Genomic DNA, 12,118 nt, shown 5'->3' with positions numbered 1-12,118 from the left:
CATTGCCTGGTATTTTTGAAGCACAATTTCAGTCCAAATTGCTGCATGAATGTTTGAAGTTCACTATCAGAACCAAAAGCCACACAGACATGTAACTGTGAAAGTGCAGCAAAAGTTTTTTCTAAACATGTGTTTATAAAGAAATGCTTTTGTGAAGGCATCCAGGTTTTTTTTTTTCCCTACTCCCTACTCTGCCACTTTTGCTGTGGTGGGAAATTACACCTTGCTACAAGACATACCTGATGTGCACTGGGGCAGGTATCACTCTGCCTCATAAATATGCTACAGTAATTATTATTGGTGCAGTTTTCTATGTTGGCTCTGCAGTCATTGATTATTTTCCTAAAAGAGACACCCCCAGGTATTTTGTCTTATATTCCAGATGCAATAAGAGTAGTCATGTCAAGATCTATATGATTTGATCAAGTGTTTCAATACAATATGATTTACGGCTGTTATGGACTGACAGGCACTGAAATCTTAAGGAAAAAAAACCCACCTCTGTCACATACAAAAAAATAATAATAATAAAAAATAGAGGTGGAGCATCAGTGCCACATACTAAAACCAGGGCTTTTTCAGCTTTTGTTACACTGGTATGAACAATGGCATCATCAATTTGCCCAATTACTCTCTGCTTCTTTATTTCCTTAGCTAACAAACTGCTAACAAATACATGCAAACCAACAGCAAGGGACACTGCAACAATGCCAGTCTTCTTTTGTAAAGAGCCATCATCCATAACACAATGCCAATAAAATGCCTGCCATCATCATATATATGAGAAATATTTGATGTATACAAATGCATTTTGCATTAATCAAAAAAATAAGTTGCCTACCACAATTATACAACAAGTAAGCAGTCCCCAGGGATAATAACTTCTTAAGATCATTAATAAGCACATTAAGAGAAACTACTTTTAGATCCGTCATTACTAAAATCTCTGCAGTGCTGTGGTGTAAGGAAGATTATTTACACAACACTTTCTGAATCTACATATGAACATATGAAAAAATGTTTTTTAACTAGACATGTTCCAACTTGCCCCATATTTATAGTGGCTTATTCATCAAGTGATTATTTGCATCTCCAAGACTTGACATTTCCAGGAAGGCCTGTTACGACATGGCGGGATGCCACTCAACAGCTTCGTTTCCATCCTTGTCCCTCTATCACAGCGATTCTTTGTTGTATTTGGCTGTGAACACCAGTAAATTAATCAGACTGTGATGTCATGTCAACTGTGCCATGAGTCGACTGCTGACCAGAACCGAGTAGCGCAAGGATGCACCGACATCCTGCTGTTCCACAAAACAGTGATACATATGGTCAGTCAGTTCCCCTTCACTATAATGTGACTGCAGAAATATTGATTTTCTATTAAATAGTTTGGCTTTTTCAGTCACTGTGCTTTTAGATTATCCATGGCAGCTACTGTAAAAGCTTTAAAGATTACATGCTGACTTGCTAAACATCAGCCTCATTTATTAACTAGCATCTTGTCAATATTTTACAGCTAGCCTTTCATGTGAGTCACTTTCTCAGCTCGCATGCACAAATTAATTCCAATTACAAGGTACTATCTATTTATATTGGCTCTCTCAGTGTTCATCCAAACACAACATTCTTAGCTTGAGCTGATCATGTACCGAAATGGCTTTAGATGACAGGAACAATCTACCTTAATTACTAATCCCCAAAGTGACAAAGTTCCACTGTATTGATACCAAGCTCTGGCCTTTACACATTTCACACCTCTCCATCTAAAAAGATTCCACAGAAGGTTTCCTAATTAAATGTAGATGATTGACAAACACCACTAACACGTTTTAAAGCATACTTCTGTTTATCAGAGTGTTGATGAAACAATCGTGAGGGTGGCTACAAGGTTTGAGCTTTGACTGCAATCACGGTTAACAGGCTTTTTCTTTTGCCAATTGAGCCAGTTCATAACACCTCCCAAACCTGGAATTCTTTCCTTAGGAATAACTCCAATTACGAGACAGGGTGTGAAAACATTTGTGTCAGGAAGCCCGATCACTTTTCATCGCTTCAGGGTGATGTGCCGGCTGTAGACAAGTGACTGTGCTGAAAAAAGAGAGAAAGGAGGAAAAGGCAGATGAAACGTTAGGACAGGGCAGTCAGATGACACTCAGCAAGGGAGACAGTGTTCACCAGACAGGATGATAAAGACACTGATGGTAAAATAAACCCAGTGTCAAATAAAGTCTCTAGAGGACCTTTATCTTTTATTACAACCCAACATTCATGGAAGTTCATCAATAGTCATGTAGCATTTATTGCTTGGTGCAGCATGCTGTTTGACTGATTGATAATTGCCTAATTTATTGATCATTTTAACATCACTTCTTCATTTATGGTCATAAACCAACGATTCTGACTTTGGCCATATTGGACAAAAATTCTGTTCATCTTACTACGACTCATCTAATTATTCTTTATACTTTTTGCGCAATTTAAATTTAAGTGTCCTTTGACCTGAAGAGCACCCTCGACCAAGGCATCTCTCTTGTTTCAGCACTTTAGACTGTCACCTGTTTTTTATCCGCCTGCTCTATGGCACGTGGCAGCAATTAAGCACATAATAAGCCACACAATAAAGCTTGATGGAGATTCTGTCCTCTCGGGTTCGGCTCGTTTGACACCTGGTTGAACACAACACCATAAACCACGCGCTTCCTAATATTAGTGTACTGTCCGCCTTAGGGCTTTAACCTCGACACCTGGCGTGTGCAGAGTCATGTTTAGTCTAGTAAGGAGCGGTGGGCTAGACACACCCCTGTATTCATGCTCCAAAGTGGATCATCCATCTGCTGGATTTCACTTTTTTTTTTCTCAAAGGACGCGTGCTGGGCGACACTGAAGCCATGACGCCCATTCATATTTAAAAGGCAGCCATATTTAAAAGGCACGTCTGCCGACCATCGTGCAACTGGATCACATTTCACTAAATATCATAAGACGTGACACCTAGAAGCCGAGTTTCAATCAATTGATGTGTAAATGTTATTGTAAATGTTTCAATTAGGACACCAAAGAATGGGTGACACAAAACCCGGAGTGTCCACTTTGAGCGTCAGCCATTGCTAATTCATGAAAAGGACAGACACAAAAAACATGATTAATTTTTTACTCTGAACAGGAGGGACATCTTGCAGACTCAGAACTGAATACTGACCAAAAACAACAAAGAACAAGAGAAATTTTGGTCTTTATTTCATGTCCTCTCTCAAGGATAATTAATGTACAACTGATTGAACGTTTGCCTCATAAACCATTGCACCTTTGCGTGCAATCTTTAACTTCACTATAAGGCGGACCATTCATTTAATCAGTGTTAACGCTGCGAGTGGGAGTCATTATTGACTATTCAGCCTTTTCCGAGATTCGGGAGTAATTCCAACCAATGGTTTGTGGGGAAACTCCTAACTTTTGTGAAATCATTAAACCAGCAAAGAAAATACATCTCACTTATAAAGCAATACTGCACAAATGAGTGACTTAGCCTCACCTTCACTGCACACCACTCGTTGATCAGTTACTCATCAGTACACTATTTGAGCTTAATGGTTTCCTAATGTACCAAAAAAGGTGCTTGCACCATGACTCATGAATCCATTAATCAAAACAAAAGGGCTCAACTCAAACAAAACAAAGAGAAATAGGAGGTTGCTAAGCATATAAGTGAAAACATAAAATTACCTGTTTTTGACATGTATCTGATTAGGTAATGAAGTATGAATTACTTTCTGTATATTTCTTTTAATTGTAGCAACATTTATCTCTTATCAGATCTAAACAAGTAAACATCAGACAATGTATTCTTGGTTGATACACTTCATTTATATGAAAGCCAATTAAATTGGCAGATTTGGCAGTGTGGAAAACGTTAGTAACGGTGGAACTACGGTTCCAAGAACACGGGAAATAGATCAGGGGTGGTGTTTAACACCTAGATTTATAGGCAATCTCTGCATTTCTTTGCACTGTGACTGATTCTTTGTTCAGTTCAAACAGTACTCTGCAAGTGTGAAACTTTTAATGAGCTAGTCAAGACATTCTATTACCCACTTGCATTACACGTGCACACTTTCCACTTACCCCCACAGTGTGTTCATATCAACGAACTCAAGCGAGTTTTCTAGGCATCTCGGTCCTCTTTATGGTTTGGGCCATTAGTCAGCACCTGCACTTACACACCCCCACCTTAAAATGGGTTCCTCTATCCAGGAACAGATCTAAGAGAGAGAAAACAGTGCAAAGAGAGAGACATTTAACATAATCTTATTTGTGTTCATTCATTAGTGTATATGTGTTTAATTTGGGACCTTCTTTGTGAGAAAGCGCCCATCATGGGCTCCAGTTTCTTTAAGAAGTTGACTGTGAACAGGAACCTGTTGTTGAACAGACACAGCAAAGTGCCTTCCACAGACTGTGAGTTCAGCAAACTTATAAGAATATTACAAATTACTCTGTGCAACGTGTATGCAGATTGTATGATGATTTCAACTATTAAATCCACACAAATTTGTATATAAGAGAAAAACATCACTCTCATGCACTAGTGTTAAACTAATAAAGCAAGATGAATCGTGTTTTGGTGCGTCTTGGCATATCAGTTTTGCAAAGGGAGCTTGAGGTAAGCATACATAAATGTAAGCCTATCCAATGTACAGTCAAAGTGATTATTTGCAATAACTATTAGATCTGTGTTGTTGATCAGTAAACATCTTATGTTGCATTTTTATTGGCTAGCAGCAAACACACTGTTCCTGTGAGTCCTTAATTCTTGACACGGTCAGAAAATATTTGCAGGATATCTTTGGTCACAAAGGACCACTGTTTAGAAGACAAGACCAAAGAAATCACAATGACTGTTTCATGTTGGTCATCTTTCATCTAGAAGAACCCCAAATTGTACAATGAGCATTAGAAGAGGAAATGTCCGAACAATGTTAAATAAAAATAAATAAATAAATAAAAACTATTTTTAATTGAGCAAAAGCAAGACTGTTAAAATATGTATATTTTGCAACAACTAGCTCCACCCCTTTACATAATTTAAGCCAGTTATACCTTTATAATTAGCATGTATTTTCAAAACCAACTATTTTCTGTTGTGCCATGCTAAAAAAAAAAAAAAGCCTATTTTAATTACGGGTTTTTTTTAATGCATAAATTGTTGGTGGACTTTTCAGGCTATGAATAGTAAGCACTTCTTTGTTCTTTGGAAAACAAGTTATACCTCATTTCCTATTCTAGTACAACTCTTTACGTTCGAGAGTCTTCAAAAAAAAAAGTGGTGTTTTGATATGCAAATTATCAGGACGATATGATGAATATGCAAATGAGTCTAAACGTGTAAACCTGGTGATTTGTGACGTCAGCGCGGCACACAAACCTCTACAGTCTCACCGGGATAATGGTGTTAAAGCACTAAGTATCGGAGCAGGACCTGGATCACTGCTTTAGAGTGGATTTATCAACCCGGAGATATTTAAACGTTGTTCGGGGTCCAGCAACAGCCCAATTAGGGGCTCGCCTTGTTCTTAATCCGCTCTTCAGAACAAATAGCGCTGCGTGTGTGTGAAAGGAGAAGACGGCTCTGTCTTTCTCTCTCTGTCTCCTCACACACACGGAGCTTTGTTTCAAGCGTTCGCGGAGCGGACCGGAGGAGCTGTTAAAGACTCGGAGGTTTGGGTTTTTCTTTCGACAGAGAATGGTGTATCAATAGACTCCTCCGTAGTCTGCCTTTTTATCCACACAGCTGCCTGAGGGATAGAAAAAGCCGAGACGGCAAACAAGAAGAAAAGAAGAATGGCGCTCCGTTCCTTCACTTCTCTTTCACATTTAAGTAAATGAGGTGGGACTTGTTACAGGCCACCTTCTCTCCGGACACACCAGTGGTTTTATATGAGAAGGCATGGGAACCTCCTCCTAACAATCATGAGCCTCAATGAGACGGAGCTGATAATAAAATAATAATAATAAAACTTTTTTATATTACTCATGTTCTGACACAGCCTTCCTCAAAAGGGGATATAAAGAAGGGAAAGAAAGGAGGTGAGAAATATATAATAATATATATTATATATACATCTCTCGACAAAATCTCACAGCCTTCAGCAGCTCCTCGGGTCCATTAATATTAATAAGAAAAATATGAATGTTGTGAAAACTCTAAAATACTTGTAAATATAAAAATGAAATAATGTATAAGTAAATAAACACTTACCTCAATTACCTTCTTTTTGTAGCTTCATTTAGTTTTCTTATTTTCCTCATAAACCCCCAAACCGCCTTTTTTTTCTGGTTTGTGAGGTAAAAATTCAATTAGCTACTGTAAATTAGCCATCCGGTGGCGCGTGAATCAATCACGTGACTGTAGCGCCAGGTGTGCTCATTACTGAAGGCGTGCTGCGCATGCGTCAGAGGCATGCGACGCAGTTAATAGGGAACAATAAAAACTCTATAGGAAGCTGTTAAGTTAAAACATGCTCAAAGAGTCTCTAGGATTCACCTTATGTGGGATAGATTAATAATTTAGATATTTATTAAATGATAATGGCGATTATTGGATTAGCAAAATCGTTTCTGGCTTTTGGCATCTATAATGTAAACTTGTAATCCAAATCTAATATTAAAACGTTCAAAAAAAGCATTGTTATTTAATGTATCATGAATAAGGTGAAGTTTTCTGCAATTAAAGTTTATTTGGCATTTTTTGAAGGAGTCTCCAGTGTTAGTGTGTTGCAACAGTGCTTTCGATTATTTTCTCTAAATAACTTATAGATTTGATAACTACTAAAACATGATAGCTACAAAAACCCTAACTTGTTTGATGGTCAGTCCACAACAGTGCAGTTAACTAAAGTCACGAACTTCATTGAATTCAACTTGAGAACCGTGAAGATGAATTTACACTATAAATAATATAAACAATCTTCTACAATGGCTTAGAACTACAGGAACAGTTTTTGCTTCATCCATCAGTGAACAGTTATAACCTCAACAACGATGGCACTATATGGACATTCGGTGTCATCCAGATGAGGGTGGGTTTCGTTCCTTTCATGAGTTTCACCTCACTCTGTCATAACCATCTATGGAGTATTTCCTTACCACTGTCACCACTGGCTCGTTCATTAAGGATAAACCTATAAGGACTATTATTAATTTATATTTGTGGTCTATTACTGAAAAGCTGCTTTTGGACAGTGTCCATTGTTAAAAGCGCTATACAAATAAAATATAATTCATTAATAAATAAAACTACTAAACCAATTCTGTATCAAAAATCAACATTAGGTTAGTAACAGTACATTTGCTTTACATCAACAGTGCTTATGTTCCTCTAACAGCAACTCATTTTAATACTTGTTAAATCATAGGTGAGAAATGAGATGATAGACACGCTTTAAAAAGTACAGGGTGTTTATTGAAAAGAATGGTACAATCATATGCTTCCTTTACACTCTCTTTTTTGTTGTTCTTGTTCATGCCATGTGCCTAGAATATGGGGGAGGATTTTAAGATGGGAGTGGTCATACATAAATGTGTGATACTTGAATTTATAAAAAAAAAAAAAAAAAAAAAAACCTGTAAAAAAATTGACATTCTACTCTAATAGTGTCACATACTGTACACAATTGGAATTTATAGGATTTTATTTTGAGTGTTTAAAAATGTAAAAAAACAATCTGGGAAATAAAACACGCTTTCGAAACGACTCACAAAATCAGCACTGAATCAGCAAATACGATTAGGATGTAATTTGCAAGAAGTTATACACTGAATGAGATTAATGTAATAACAGTGAAGTTCAATCACAGTACCTTATCCATATCTTTTAAGTGCATCTTAAAAGAAATGGAAATTAATCTAAAACAAAAACAAGCGGAGTTTCATAAGGCAATAGAAAATGTCAAGTTGATGCAATGCATTGTGATTTCCACATGTCCAAAGCAACGTTTTCATATTTATGCACGGAAAGTAGGATGTGGGAAATGCTATACAAATACGAGTACAATTCGTTTTTGTAACAGGTCTTTATAGTAGCAACAGGACCGGTAGCAACATTTATCTTATTAACCATCATTACAAATCATCTATAAGTAGGAAAAAATAAACAAATGACAAAATATGAATTACAAAGACATGGCGTGTTCAGAAACTGGTAAACATTTATACATGAATATTTCCATTTCAATAAAATAATTTAATGAATTAAATGGCTGGTGCGAGTGTATAAACTGCTCAGACGTATGGATCACTGAACCAGTTTGTAGTTCATTAAAAGTCATTTCCTGTGGCAAGTTTCTTGCTTTTAGAATGTAATTGCGATTGAAATCCTCATAATTTAATCGCACGATACACAAACATTTTAAATATTGAAATAATCAAACATTTCCGTCACAGTTTCGGAGTCACATGACTCGGGGTGCACACCAATCAATATTTAACATTCATGTACATATTTATGACACAGCACTGCCAATTTCTGAATTCATATTGGCCAGAAAGGGTTAAAGAATTTATTTTACAGTCTTTCATCAAGTTTATGGCAATAAGGACTTGTATAGCAGACATTCAGCATAAATGGTTTAAAACAGCATATTAGTAAGATATGGTGACATTTTTTATTATAGGATGTTTATTTCATATTTTTGGAAGGAATCTCCATTGTCAGCACATTGTAAAAACAAAAAGATTTTTAATGAAGCTGTGATAACGAGTACAGTCTTTTCATAACATTGCATGTAACTATTATCAGATAAAAAAACATTTTGTTCAGGAATAAACAGGAAATTGCTGTGATTTGAGATGGAATTAAACACATGCTGTGGTTGATTATTTTCCTACACCAATGCATCGTGTTTTGTTTTATTCCCCAGGTGGCACAGTTATGGATGTGACATCACATGTGTAGACTCTTCATACATATACATTATACATACAGACTACACAACAATAGGAACAAACAAACGGAAGAAAGAAAAAGCCCTCGTTTCAGATCCAGCGTTACGAGCGACACGTTTCTTTTATGCTGCGTATGTGACACGTGTTTTTTTTTTTAATGATACATTACATGGTACATTACATACGGCCAAGTGGACAGAACCGAAAGCATCATTTGCGAGTAGAAACTGACATGTTTTCTCATACATTCAAAGTATAAAACAGCAGCTCTGTACCAAGATGCATAGAAAATAAAGAAAGGGGGGAGAACAACAGAAAGAAGGAGAATTTACTGTACAGGGAAGTATTGTACATTTACACACAACTGATTGCTGTACTGCTGTTTTACAGACACGTGGAAGACGAGACAGCAGCTGAAACTTTTGTCAGGGTGGAACTTTCTGTGAACGTCTTCAAAAATTGTGTACACATCAGAGAAAATCTGAGTTTGGCTGCTCATAAGAAAAAAAAGGGGAAAAAAAAGAATGTAACACTGCAGGTGGCACGAATGAAGTGTGCAAAACGTAATACGTAAACCATACGTGAATCTGTGCTGTTTGGCTCGGCGTCATCTCAGATCATGATCAGATTTATTTTTTTTATCTCTCTGATTTCCCCAGTGTCTGTGATAATAATATTAAATCCGATAAATCAGATTCCCAGCATTCATATAACATTAAAGTGGAGGTTAAAGCTCTGTAATAAACACACTGCTCTGTTTAATACTTGTTTGTTCATTCAGAACATTCGTGCTATTAGTTTGTTCACCAATATTAATTACTAGTTTCATTAATGATTACGTCCATTCTGTTTAAGGGAGTATTATTTTTGCGAATGTGTGGATACTTTTCTTTTCCAAAAATACACAAAGTGTACAGCTGAAAAAACTAATAGCATCCGTATCCGTCAATATGTTGCGTTTAAATAAATGAGAATGTTATGACATTTAAGGGGTGTGTTGATATTTAAAGTGTTAAGTGTTCGATGTTTAGCCGACTACGATGTGCTAACAGTACGATTTCTAAAAATAGCACTTTATGTAATATTTTTATATGATATGTTTTGCTTGGTGCTTATTTGTAGGTTACAACTTTATGATATTGTCATGTCATGTCTGTAAAGATGCAACTCTTTTCAACTTTTTGAAGCATAACACACATTTCATGTCACTCCATAAAACATTGTGTTACACAATTAAGCCAAAATTGCATTTAAAAAAAATAATAAAAATTTCCAAAAGTATTGGGTCACCTGGTCACGAGTACGGTATGTAATTTTTGTATTGCATTCCACATTTATTCCCAATTTGCTCTTATAATTTCCTCCACTCTTCTGGGAAGATGTTCCACTAGATTTTGGCGTGTGCGTATGGATATTTGTCTTCATCAGCCACAAGGGTGTTACGAAAGGCAGGTACTGATGTAGGTGAGAACACCTGGGGTGCAGTCAGCGTTTACATTTATCCCAAAGTTGTTCAGTAGGGATGAGATCAGAGCTCTGTACAGTAGAAGACCACTTAAGATCTTCCTGTCCAAAGCATGTAAACCAGATCTTCCAGGAGCTCACAGGGGCAGTGCCATGCTGGAACAGGTTTGGGTTTCCAAGTTCAAGTGAATGCAAGATGTTATTATAGTGCATCTATAGTGCCTCCAGCTTTGTTGTAACAGTTTGGAAAAGAAGCACATATAGAAGGAAAGGTCAGGTGACCCAATGCTTTTGGCAATAAAGTGTACTCATATAGTGTGTACACATATTATACTATATATAATTAAATAAATAAGCCTAATAATTAAACTCAATTAAAAATGCATGTGATATATTAAGGGCATACTGTGGGCTTACAGTAAGAAAACTTTTTTAAATCTTGAATATTGGTTTTTAAACCTTGAATACTGTTCGAACAATTTAATCTTGTTGTTAGTCTAATAGATCACCTTCACTAGGAATGACATCGGGTCGGAAATAATATGTACGCTGTATGATGGGGTGAGCATACAGGGTTAAAGATGGTTTTGCGTTTACTTCAGGTTGATGGTTGGGAACACTAACAGCTGTCCGACCCAACAGCCACAGTTTAACCGGGAAACATGCACAAACCTTTTAAAAAGTCTTTGGGAAACAATCACAGCATCAAAATGTTATCACTGGGATTCTGAAGGTGTAGATCAACTTATATAAGTCAACATCCCACATGATCTAAATTCGCCATTTAAAAACTCAATTACTTAGTATTTTTTTAATTGTTTTTTAAAACCACCAAAAAAAAAATCTATGCAAATGTTGTTGTCTGAACACAATTCAAATTTCACTCAAACTTTAGATCCACCTTAAAAACTGTCAAAAAGGAATCAGGAGGAATCCGTTGTTGACATTTCCACCAGCCGGCACTCAAGATATGAAAATTCGAAGAAAAAAAAAAACCTAATCTGAAAGAGAAACATGTAGATTGTATATTATAAAAACCTAAACTTGTACAATTAAAATATACATTTCGACCAACCCTAGTAGCATGGGCCATGCTTGCGTCAGCGTTCGGCTAAATACTCAGTAGTGTAACTGTGAATCACTCTGGGGTATTGGTTCATAACAAGTACAGAGAAAACACGACGATTTTAGTACCTGCTCTAAGAATCATCAGAAATAACTGACCGTAGTGATAACGATTCGAGGTACCAATGTTCTTAGAGAAAACCCTTGCAGAAAGGTCATTTCTCTAGGACATGTTGTTGGACAAGACTGTACAATTCTCCAGGAATAACTTATTTGTCTTTGTTTTTCCAGATATGAAACAGAAGTTTGTCTACTTAATCACAAGTTTCTCTAGTTTTTTTAACCACCATAATCCACAGTCCTGCCCACTTTTTTCCCATTGGTTCACAAGATCCATAGATGAGATTTTACTGGATAAATTCACAGTGAATCAAAACTACCAGTGACCTTCGCAACCTCTCCACTTCAGTGCATAGACTTTCACATTTTCAGTTTTCGGGTGTCTCATAATTTCAGAGCAGACATCAAAAAGTGAAAATTGTAAATTACGGCTCAACCGTAAATGTTGGCACCTCCGTATCCGCAACTGAAGCATTGTCAGCAGTGTTGTAACGCTCGTACCGAGAAACGGATGGATGGAAGCGTT

The 12,118-nt window shown here is 36.7% G+C and overlaps 1 long non-coding RNA gene across 1 annotated transcript; it reads right to left on the bottom strand.

Annotated features, from left to right (window-relative positions):
- Positions 1 to 1,830: 1,830 nt before the first annotated feature.
- On the bottom strand, positions 1,831 to 6,418 carry LOC124394332. Its single transcript, XR_006927475.1, has 3 exons — positions 6,260 to 6,418; positions 4,126 to 4,262; positions 1,831 to 2,091 (listed from the first exon to the last, which is right to left on the bottom strand). It is a non-coding gene; the product is annotated as an uncharacterized LOC124394332 (long non-coding RNA).
- Positions 6,419 to 12,118: the final 5,700 nt, after the last annotated feature.

This window comes from Silurus meridionalis, chromosome 2, assembly GCF_014805685.1.
Source record: "Silurus meridionalis isolate SWU-2019-XX chromosome 2, ASM1480568v1, whole genome shotgun sequence".
Classification (NCBI taxonomy): Eukaryota; Metazoa; Chordata; class Actinopteri; order Siluriformes; family Siluridae; genus Silurus; species Silurus meridionalis.
This window is presented reverse-complemented; position numbering and strand designations above follow the sequence as displayed.